This window comes from Coregonus lavaretus (genome assembly GCF_964263955.1).
Source record: "Coregonus lavaretus genome assembly, chromosome: 16".
Taxonomy (NCBI): Eukaryota; Metazoa; Chordata; class Actinopteri; order Salmoniformes; family Salmonidae; genus Coregonus; species Coregonus lavaretus.
The window spans coordinates 45,681,543-45,692,028 of record NC_140003.1 but is presented as its reverse complement, the minus strand read 5'-3'; the positions used below and the strand labels follow the sequence as shown (position 1 = coordinate 45,692,028).

Sequence of the window (10,486 nt, the reverse complement as noted above, 5' to 3'; positions counted from 1 at the left end):
GACGCAGTGAGCATAGCCTTGCTATTGAGAAAGGCCACCGTAGGCAGACCTGGCTCTCAAGAGATGACAGGCTATGTGCACACTGCCCACAAAATGAGGTGGAAACTGAGCTGCACTTCCTAACCTCCTGCTAAATACATGCCCATATTAGAAAAACATATTTAACTCAGATTACACATACCCACAAAGAATTCTAAAACAAATCCAATTTTGATTAACTCCCTTATCTATTGGGTGAAATACCACAGTGTGCAATCGCAGGGCCCCTCAAGGACATTCAGAGTCTTGTCCCGAAGCCACTCATGCGTTGTCTTGGATGTGTGCTTAGGGTCATTGTCCTGTTGGAAGGTGAACCTTCACCCCAGTCTGAGGTCCGGAGCGCTCTGGGGCAGGTTTTCATCAAGGATCTCTCTGTACTTTGTTCCGTTAATCTTTCCTTAAATCCTGACTAGTCTCCCAGTCCCTGACGCTGAAAAAACATCCCCACAGCATGATGCTCCTGAGTGGCGCAGTGGTCTAAGGCACTGCATCGCAGTGCTAACTGTGCCACTAGAGATCCTGGTTCGAATCCAGGCTCTGTCGCAGCCGACCGGGAGACTCATGGGCGGCGCACAATTGGCCCAGCGTTGTCCAGGGTAGGGGAGGGAATGGCCGGCAGGGATGTAGCTCAGTTGATAGAGCATGGCGTTTGCAATGCCAGGGTTGCGGGTTCGATTCCCACGGGGGCCAGTATAAAAAAAAAAATGTATTCACTAACTGTAAGTCGCTCTGGATAAGAGCGTCTGCTAAATGACTAAAATGTAAAATGCTGCCACCACCATGCTTCACCGTAGGGATGGTGCCAGGTTTCCTCCAGACGTGACGCTTGGCATTCAGGCCAAAGAGTTCAATCTTGGTTTCATCAGACCAGAGAATCTTGTTTCTCATGGTCTGAGAGTATTTAGGTGCCTTTTGGCAAACTCCAAGCGGGCTGTCATGTGCCTTTTACTGAGTAATTTACCTGAAACAGGGGCAGGGTATGCTGCCTTACATACAGTAGACTTCAGAAGAGATAAACATTGTAAATGACTAACATCTATGTTACTGACACGTTGTATAATGATTAGAAGACAGGCGCAGGAATACGTATTAGGGATTTTATTACTTCACCCAACACAATCACGTATATATATCACGTACTCCTGAGTGGCGCAGTGGTCTAAGGCACTGCATCGCAGTGCTAACTGTGCCACTAGAGATCCTGGTTCGAATCCAGGCTCTGTCGCAGCCGGCCGCGACCAGGAGACTCATGGGCGGCGCACAATTGGCCCAGCGTCGTCCAGGGTAGGGGAGGGAATGGCCGGCAGGGATGTAGCTCAGTTGATAGAGCATGGCGTTTGCAACGCCAGGGTTGTGGGTTCGATTCCCACGGGGGGCCAGTATATGAAAAAATAAAAAAATGTATTCACTAGCTGTAATTAGCTCTGGATAAGAGCGTCTGCTTAATGACTAAAATGTAAATATATATACAAAAGAGCGAGGTGTAACCTCTACACAATACACGGGACGAGGCCCGTAATAACAAGAGCACAATACACGGTACTCACGAGACCAACGGACATGGGACAATAATGGACAAGGACAATGGGGAACAGAGGGCACTTATATACACATACTAATCAGGGGGAATGTGAACCAGGTGTGAGTAAGGAGACAAGACAGTCCGGGGTTGGTGGTAATGAACCAGGTCAGTGACGTCTAGAAGGCCGGTAGACCTCCGGAACTGGTGAACGGAATGAGTTACCCGCCTCTATTCTACTGCACTACGCTCCCCAGCTTGTTAATCACAGTTATTCGAACGAGAGCATACTGTAGGAATTAGAGAGAAACATATGCTTTGATGGGGAAAGAGCCAACATGTGTTGTTGAACAGAATATGCAAACTCAGGTTATTGTACTACGTTACAACATTGCATTACAGTTTGATCAGTTTAAAATTACAATTGATAACAGTGATTTGAAAAACTCTGAGAGTTGGTGATATACAATTACATTTACATCATTTAGCAGACGCTGTTTTCCAGAGCGACTTACAAATTGGTGCATTCAACTTATGATAGCCAGTGGGACAACCACTTTTCTTCTTTTTTTTTTCTTTTTTTTATGGGGGGGTGGGTAGAAGGATTACTTTATAATATCCCAGGTATTCCTTAAAGAGATAGGGTTTCAAGTGTCTCCGGAAGGTGGTCAGTGACTCCGCTGTCCTGGCGTCATGGGGGAGCTTATTCCACCATTGGGGTGCCAGAGCAGCGAATAGCTTTGACTGGGCTGAGCGGGAACTGTGCTTCCATAGAGGTAGAGGAGCTAGCAGGTGCCGTTCCCCTCACAGCTCCGTAAGCAAGCACCATGGTCTTGTAGTAGATGCGAGCCTCAACTGGAAGCCAGTGGAGTGTGCGGAGGAGCGGGGTGACATGAGATAACTTGGGAAGGTTGAACACCAGACGGGCTGCAGCGTTCTGGATAAGTTGTAGGGGTTTAATGGCACAGCCAGGGAGCCCAGCCAACAGTGAGTTGCAGTAATACAGACGGGAGATAACAAGTGCCTGGATTAGGACCTGTGCGACTTTCTGTGTAAGGTAGGGTCATACTCTGCAAATGTTGTAGAGCATGAACCTGCAGGATTGGGTCACCACTTTGATGTTAGCGGAGAACGACAGGGTGTTGTCCAGGTTCACGCCAAGGTTCTTTGCACTCTTGGAGGAGGACACAATGGAGTTGTCAACCGTGATGGCGAGATCATGGAGCGGGCAGTTCTTCCCCGGAAGGAAGAGCTGGTCCGTCTTGCCGAAATTCAGCTTGAGGTGGGGATCCGACATCCACACTGATATGTCTGCCAGACATGCAGAGATGCGATACGCCACTTGGTTATCAGAAGGGGGAAAGGAGAAAATTAATTGTGTGTCGTATGCGTAGCAATGATAGGAGAGACCATGTGAGGATATGACAGAGCCAAGTGACTTGGTGTATAGAGAGAATAGGTGAGGGCCTAGAACTGAGCCCTGGGGGACACCAGTGGTGAGAGCATGTGGTGCGGAGACAGATTCTCTCCATGCCACCTGGTAGGAGCGACCTGTTAGGTAGGACGCAATCCAAGAGTGAGCAGCGCCGAAGATGCCCAACACGGAGAGGGTGGAGAGGAGGATCTGATGGTTCACAGTATCAAAGGCAGCGGATAGGTCTAGAAGGATAAGAGCAGAGGAGAGAGAGTTAGCTTTAGCAGTGCGGAGAGCCTCCGTGACACAGAGAAAAGCAGTCTCAGTTGAACGACCAGTCTTGAAACCTGAATGGTTTGGGTCAAGAAGGTCATTCTGAGAGATAGCAGGCGAGTTGGCTAGAGACGGCACGCTCATGAGTTTTGGAGAGAAAAGAAAGAAGGGATACTGGTCTGTAGTTGTTGACATCGGAGGGATCGAGTATAGGTTTTTTGAGGAGTGTTGCAACTCTCGCTCTCTTGAAGACGGAAGGGACATGGCCAGCGGTCAAGGATGAGTTGATGAGCGAGGTGAGGTAAGGGAGAAGGTCTCCGGAAATGGTCTGGAGAAGAGAGGAGGGGATAGGGTCAAGCGGGCAGGTTGTTGGGCGGCCGGCCGTCACAAGTTGCAAGATTTCATCTGGAGAGAGAGGGGAGAAAGAAGTCAAAGCAGAGGGTAGGGCAGTGTGAGCAGGACCAGCAGTGTCATTTGACTTAATAAATGAGGATCGGATGTCGTCAACCTTCTTTTCGAAATGGTTGACAAAGTCATCCACAGAGAGGGAGGAGGGAGGGGGAGGGGGAGGAGGAGGAGGATTCAGCAGGGAGAGGAAGGTGGCAAAGACCTTCCTAGGGTTAGAGGCAGAGGCTTGAAATTCAGAGTGGTAGAAAGTGGCTTTGGCAGCGGAAACAGAGGAAGAGAATGTAGAGAGGAGGGAGTGAAAGGATGACGCAGGGAGTCTAGTTTTCCTCCATTTCCCCTCGGCTGCCCGGAGCCCTCTTCTGTGAGCTCGCAATGAGTCGTCAAGCCACGGAGCAGGAGGGGAGGACCGAGCCGGCTGGGAGGATAGGGGACATAGAGAGTCAAAAGATGCAGAAAGTGAGGAGAGGAGGGTTGAGGAGGCAGAATCAGGAGATCAGAGGGAGAAGGACTTAGCAGAGGGAAGAGATGATAGGATGGAAGAGGAGAGCGTAGCGGGAGAGAGAGAGCGAAGGTTGCGACGGCACATTACCATCTGAGTAGGAGCAGAGTGAGTAGTGTTGGAGGAGAGCGAGAGAGAAAAGGATACAAAGGAGTGGTCGGAGACTTGGAGGGGAGTTGCAGTGAGATTTGTAGAACAACAGCATCTAGTAAAGATGAGGTCAAGCGTATTGCCTGCCTTGTGAGTAGGGGGAGATGGTGAGAGGGTGAGGTCAAAAGTGGAAAGGAGTGGAAAGAAGGAGGCAGAGAGAAATGAGTCAAAGGCAGACATAGGGATGTTAAAGTCACCCAGAACTGTGAGGGGTGAGCCATCCTCAGGAAAGGAACTTATCAAGGCGTCAAGCTCATTGATGAACTCTCCAAGGCAACCTGGAGGGCGATAAATGACAAGGATGTTAAGCTTGAATGGGCTAGTGACTGTGTCAGCATGGAATTCAAATGAGGAGATTGACAGATGGGTCAGGGGAAAAAGAGAGAATGTCCACTTGGGAGAGATGAGGATTCCTGTGCCACCGCCGCGCTGATCAGGTGCTCTCGGGGTATGCGAGAACACATGGTCAGACGAGGAAAGAGCAGTAGGAGTCGCAGTGGTAATCTGTGGTAATCCATGTTTCCATCAGCGCCAAGAAGTCGAGGGACTGGAGGGTAGCATAGGCTGAGATGAACTCTGCCTTGTTGGCCGCAGAACGGCAGTTCCAGAGGCTCCCAGAGACCTGGAACTCCACGTGGGTGTTGCGCGCAGGGACCACCAGATTAGAGTGGCAAAAGCCACGTGGTGTGAAGAGTATGGTCTGTGCAGAGAGGAGAGAACAGGGATAGACAGACACATAGTTGACAGGTTACAGAAAACGGCTACAATAATGCAAAGAAGATAGGAATGAAATGACCTAAACATCTGGAAAAGCGAGAGAGTGGGGCCTCCCTCACTTACGTTTCACTGAAACACGCAAATATAACTCTCCCAACTTCCACTTTAGAAATTATAATTGTTGTAAACTACAGCAGTTCAATGTTTCTAGGAATAGACTCTAACTTAGTTTATTCAGCAAGCTAACTTGGTACAGTATTCTTCCGTGAAAACCGTCCAGGGCACCGAATCCTATGACGCCATAGCCAACTAGCATGCCAGCCTCCAATACCACAGTTTAGCACCAATACTCGGTTACAACAAACCACCAGTGAGTTAACACGCCAAGCAGATCATTCGTGTCCGTATCTAACGTTGTGTAAAGTTTTGGGTTAGTTTTGACAGTTTGAGTGATTCCGTCGTCAACTTATTCAGCCAGTTAGTTATCTAGAATAGTTAGCATACTAGCTAGCCATTGCTCTCTGCCAACGAACCAACCCCTCCTCCCACGGCACGAACACACAGAGAGAGCCAAGCTAACGTTAACTAGTCACCCATGTCCCGAATTCCCTTGAACGACTCTGGTTATGTATGTAAAAACAAAACACAAATGTAGGTTATAACTTACCCTTAGTAGCTACTGTTAGCCAGTTAAGTGCAAAGCTAGCCACTGAATCGATTCAGCCAGTTCGCGTCTGTCCCAACGGAGAGAAAGCGTCTCCAAATATTAAAGCTAGGTCGTTCCAGCTATTGTTTAGTTAGCTATCCAGGTAGCAACAAGCTAGCTACATTTCGAGCACAGTAGCTACTAACTACCTAACGTTAAACGCTTCAGACAGTGAGGTTAGAAAAACAGCTGAATGGTGGCAGCTAGCTGGCATAATTACAGGTACTCTTAAGCGTGAAATAACATTGGAAACAACTATCCACAGTTGCTAATAGTTACCAGTAGCTACCCACTAGCTAGCTAGCTTTATTGGTCCAGGTAGTTGGTTAGCTAGCCTCGTGCTTCACCGGCCTCAGCCGGATACAATACTTACCTACAATAATGACCTACAATTACCTAAGATAACTACCTACATAAACTACCTACAATACCTAACTACAATACCTACTTACAATCTAAATACATGGTTTAACCTTTACTCGACACCATATAAGAAGCCAAGCTTACCTCCCGCCAGAGAGAGACAGAACCTCACCCGACGCCTCCGCTCAAATAAATCTTCACCTGAAAGATTGTCTGAGACCAGCTTTGAAAAAAAAATGTAATACATTATTATCAAAGTATACAAACATTTAAAGGGACAATACACGTTTCCCCTTTTCTCGTCTCCCCCCAGGGAAGATTCTGAAGGACGGGAGGAAAGAGTCGTGCAAGCCCATCCTCAAGGTGGAATACAAGACCTCCAGAAACAGGTAAACCATGAGCCTCTAACAGGTAAACCAAGCAGCACACCCCGGCACTACACCACAGCTGTACTGCACTAGCCGTCTGCTACTGTGGTGCCAGGCAAAGCTGCCTTGTGTCCTATAAAGTGAAATACATCAGTCATAACCCATTTCCCAGGAAGGGTTTAGATAAATGTTGTTGCCCTCTATTCCATTCACCCTCGAATACAGAGATTGTCTCTATGATATTACACCAAACAAAGTAATGCCATAAGCAGCCCTTGTGTAGTGCAAATTCATTTGTAAAGTTTTCAATGTTTGTATTTGCCAAAACTATTTTGATTACAGCTTGTTCTTCTGAAGTGAAACTCAGTATGAATATTCTCCAGATAGGTCTGATTCATCCATCCGCTAGCTTTTGATCAGTATGAACATGCTCCAGATTGGTCTGATTCATCCATCCCCTGGCATCCCCCGAGCATGAGAACGTGGGAGGTGGTGTCTGATTAGCATGAGACCATGGGAGGTGGTGTCTGATGAGCATGAGACCATGGGAGGTGGTGTCTGATGAGCATGAGACCGTGGGAGGGGGTGTCTGATGAGCATGAGACTGTGGGAGGTGGTGTCTGATAGGCATGAGACCATGGGAGGTGGTGTCTGATGAGCATGAGACCATGGGAGGTGGTGTCTGATGAGCATGAGACCATGGGAGGTGGTGTCTGACGAGCATGAGACCATGGGAGGTGGTGTCTGATGAGCATGAGACCATGGGAGGTGGTGTCTGATTAGCATGAGACCATGGGAGGTGGTGTCTGATGAGCATGAGACCATGGGAGGTGGTGTCTGATTAGCATGAGACCATGGGAGGTGGCGTCTGATGAGCATGAGACCATGGGAGGTGGTGTCTGATGAGCATGAGACCGTGGGAGGTGGTGTCTGATGAGCATGAGACCGTGGGAGGTGGTGTCTGATAGGCATGAGACCGTGGGCAAAAGTCTTCACTGACTGTGTGTCTGCAGGGTATTGATGGTTTGATTCTCAGAAGGCGCACTGGACCAGTCAGTTTGTCCCAGGGCTGGCCCAAACCAGGCTAACAGTCACTCACCTTATGCTACACCAACAAAATGATAGGTAATAATAATGTAAAGTAATGAATTTAAATCATTATTTATTTTAAACATGTCCCAGATTTGATAGTGACACTCTACCATGATTAGAGTTTAAATGTTACCAGTAATTTACTAAAGTTGCCAGAATCTTCAGTAAATTATGGTAATTACAGAAAATCCATGGCAATAAATCATAACTTTGGTAATTTATACTGGAATAACTTTTAAAAAATGTACTCATATGTATATGTATATACAGTGGGGAGAACAAGTATTTGATACACTGCCGATTTTGCAGGTTTTCCTACTTACAAAGCATGTAGAGGTCTGTACTTTTTATCATAGGTACACTTCAACTGTGAGAGACGGAATCTAAAACAAAAATCCAGAAAATCACATTGTATGATTTTTAAGTCATTCATTTGCATTGTATTGCATGACATAAGTATTTGATACATCAGAAAAGCAGAACTTAATTTATGGTACAGAAACCTTTGTTTGCAATTACAGAGATCATACGTTTCCTGTAGGTCTTGGCCAGGTTTGCACACACTGCAGTAGGGATTTTGGCCCACTCCTCGATACAGACCTTCTCCAGATCCTTCAGGTTTTTGGGCTGTCGCTGGGCAATACGGACTTTCAGCTCCCTCCAAAGATTTTCTATTGGGTTCAGGTCTGGAGACTGGCTAGGCCACTCCAGGACCTTGAGATGCTTCTTACGGAGCCACTCCTTAGTTGCCCTGGCTGTGTGTTTCGGGTCGTTGTCATGCTGGAAGACCCAGCCATGACCCATCTTCAATGCTCTTACTGAGGTAAGGAGGTTGTTGGCCAAGATCTCGCGATACATGGCCCCATCCATCCTCCCCTCAATACGGTGCAGTCGTCCTGTCCCCTTTGCAGAAAAGCATCCCCAAAGAATGATGTTTCCACCTCCATGCTTCACGGTTGGGATGGTGTTCTTGGGGTTGTACTCATCCTTCTTCTTCCTCCAAACACGGCGAGTGGAGTTTAGTCCAAAAAGCTCTATTTTTGTCTCATCAGACCACATGACCTTCTCCCATTCCTCCTCTGGATCAACCAGATGGTCATTGGCAAACTTCAGACGGGCCTGGACATGCGCTGGCTTGAGCAGGGTGACCTTAAGTGCGCTGCAGGATTTTTATCCATGATGGCGTAATATGTTACTAATGGTTTTCTTTGAGACTATGGTCCCAGCTCTCTTCAGGTCATTGACCAGGTCCTGCCGTGTAGTTCTGAGCTGATCCCTCACCTTCCTCATGATCATTGATGCCCCACGAGGTGAGATCTTGCATGGAGCCCCAGACCGAGGGTGATTGACCGTCATCTTGAACTTCTTCCATTTTCTAATAATTGCGCCAACAGTTGTTGCCTTCTCACCAAGCTGCTTGCCTATTGTCCTGTAGCCCATCCCAGCCTTGTGCAGGTCAAAAATGTTATCCCTGATGTCCTTACACAGCTCTCTGGTATTGGGCATTGTGGAGAGGTTGGAGTCTGTTTGATTGAGTGTGTGGACAGCTGTCTTTTATACAGGTAACGAGTTCAAAAAGGTGCAGTTAATACAGGTAATGAGTGGAGAACAGGAGGGCTTCTTAAAGAAAAACTAACAGGTCTGTGAGAGCCGGAATTCTTACTGGTTGGTAGGTGATCAAATACTTATGTCATGCAATAAAATGCAAATTAATTACTTAAAAATCATACAATGTGATTTTCTGGATTTTTGTTTTAGATTCCATCTCTCACAGTTGAAGTGTACCTATGATAAAAAGTACAGACCTCTACATGCTTTGTAAGTAGGAAAACCTGCAAAATCGGCAGTGTATCAAATACTTGTTCTCCCCACTGTATGTTCTTATATCATGAGTTTCTATATAGTAGATACACAATATAGTTAAAGAGAAAATAGCCTGATTAAGTGTATTACTTTCAATTATCTGCAACTCTTCCAGTTATTGACTTGTCTTCACAACAGCCATCAATATGATGCCAAAACATTGACACCAAATACTTGTAGACATAGTAAAAATAAATAAAAGTGTGTAAAATGTTTTTAAGGATATTATGCTGAAAGCCTCATATTAAACACCAATTGTATTCACTAAAATGATGGTTTATATTTAGGATAATGTTTTACAGCATTTTTTCATATATTTTACATTGTGGTAAGGCCACACAGACGGGCCACACAAATGGACACTACATGTTTTGTGATAGATTACATAAAATCCTTGAAAGATACCAACATTCTGGTAAGTTACTGGTAAACTTAGAAAGTTTTCATTAATATACCCAATAATACACCTTCCCTTTGCGAACCTTCTCTGTTTCCACAGCAGTGAGCCCTATGGCATCTTCTCTGTTTCCACAGCCGTGAGCCCTGTGTCATCTTCTCTGTTTCCACAGCAGTGAGCCCTATGTCACCTTCTCTGTTTTTACAGCAGTGAGCCCTATGGCATCTTCTTTGTTTCCACAGCAGTGAGCCCTATGGCACCTTCTCTGTTTCCACAGCAGTGAGCCCTATGTCATCTTCTCTGTGTTTACAGCAGTGAGCCCTATGGCACCTTCTCTGTTTCCACAGCAGTGAGCCCTATGTCATCTTCTCTGTTTTTACAGCAGTGAGCCCTATGTCATCTTCTCTGTTTCCACAGCCGTGAGCCCTATGTCATCTTCTCTGTTTCCACAGCCGTGAGCCCTGTGTCATCTTCTCTGTTTTTACAGCAGTGAGCCCTATGTCATCTTCTCTGGGGGTCTGTCGTACGACAAGGCTGGGGGACGGAGGCCCACCCTGACCATCATGCATGGCAAGGCCACCACGGTGCTGGAGATGGACCACCCTATTGTAGAGTTCCTGGTACTCTGTGACACCCCATACTCCAACGGTGAGTGGAGGGGTGGGGCCTCTCTCTCTT

At 46.8% G+C, this 10,486-nt stretch overlaps 1 pseudogene across 1 annotated transcript in view; it reads left to right on the top strand.

The window, feature by feature from the left end:
* Positions 1 to 10,486, top strand: part of LOC311143864 (syntaxin-binding protein 5-like) — a 293,895-nt pseudogene that overhangs the window by 206,934 nt on the left and 76,475 nt on the right. The window contains exons 8-9 of the transcript in view: positions 6,364 to 6,477; positions 10,296 to 10,456. The product of the transcript in view is annotated as a syntaxin-binding protein 5-like (transcript). The remainder of the gene's footprint in view (positions 1 to 6,363; positions 6,478 to 10,295; positions 10,457 to 10,486) is intronic.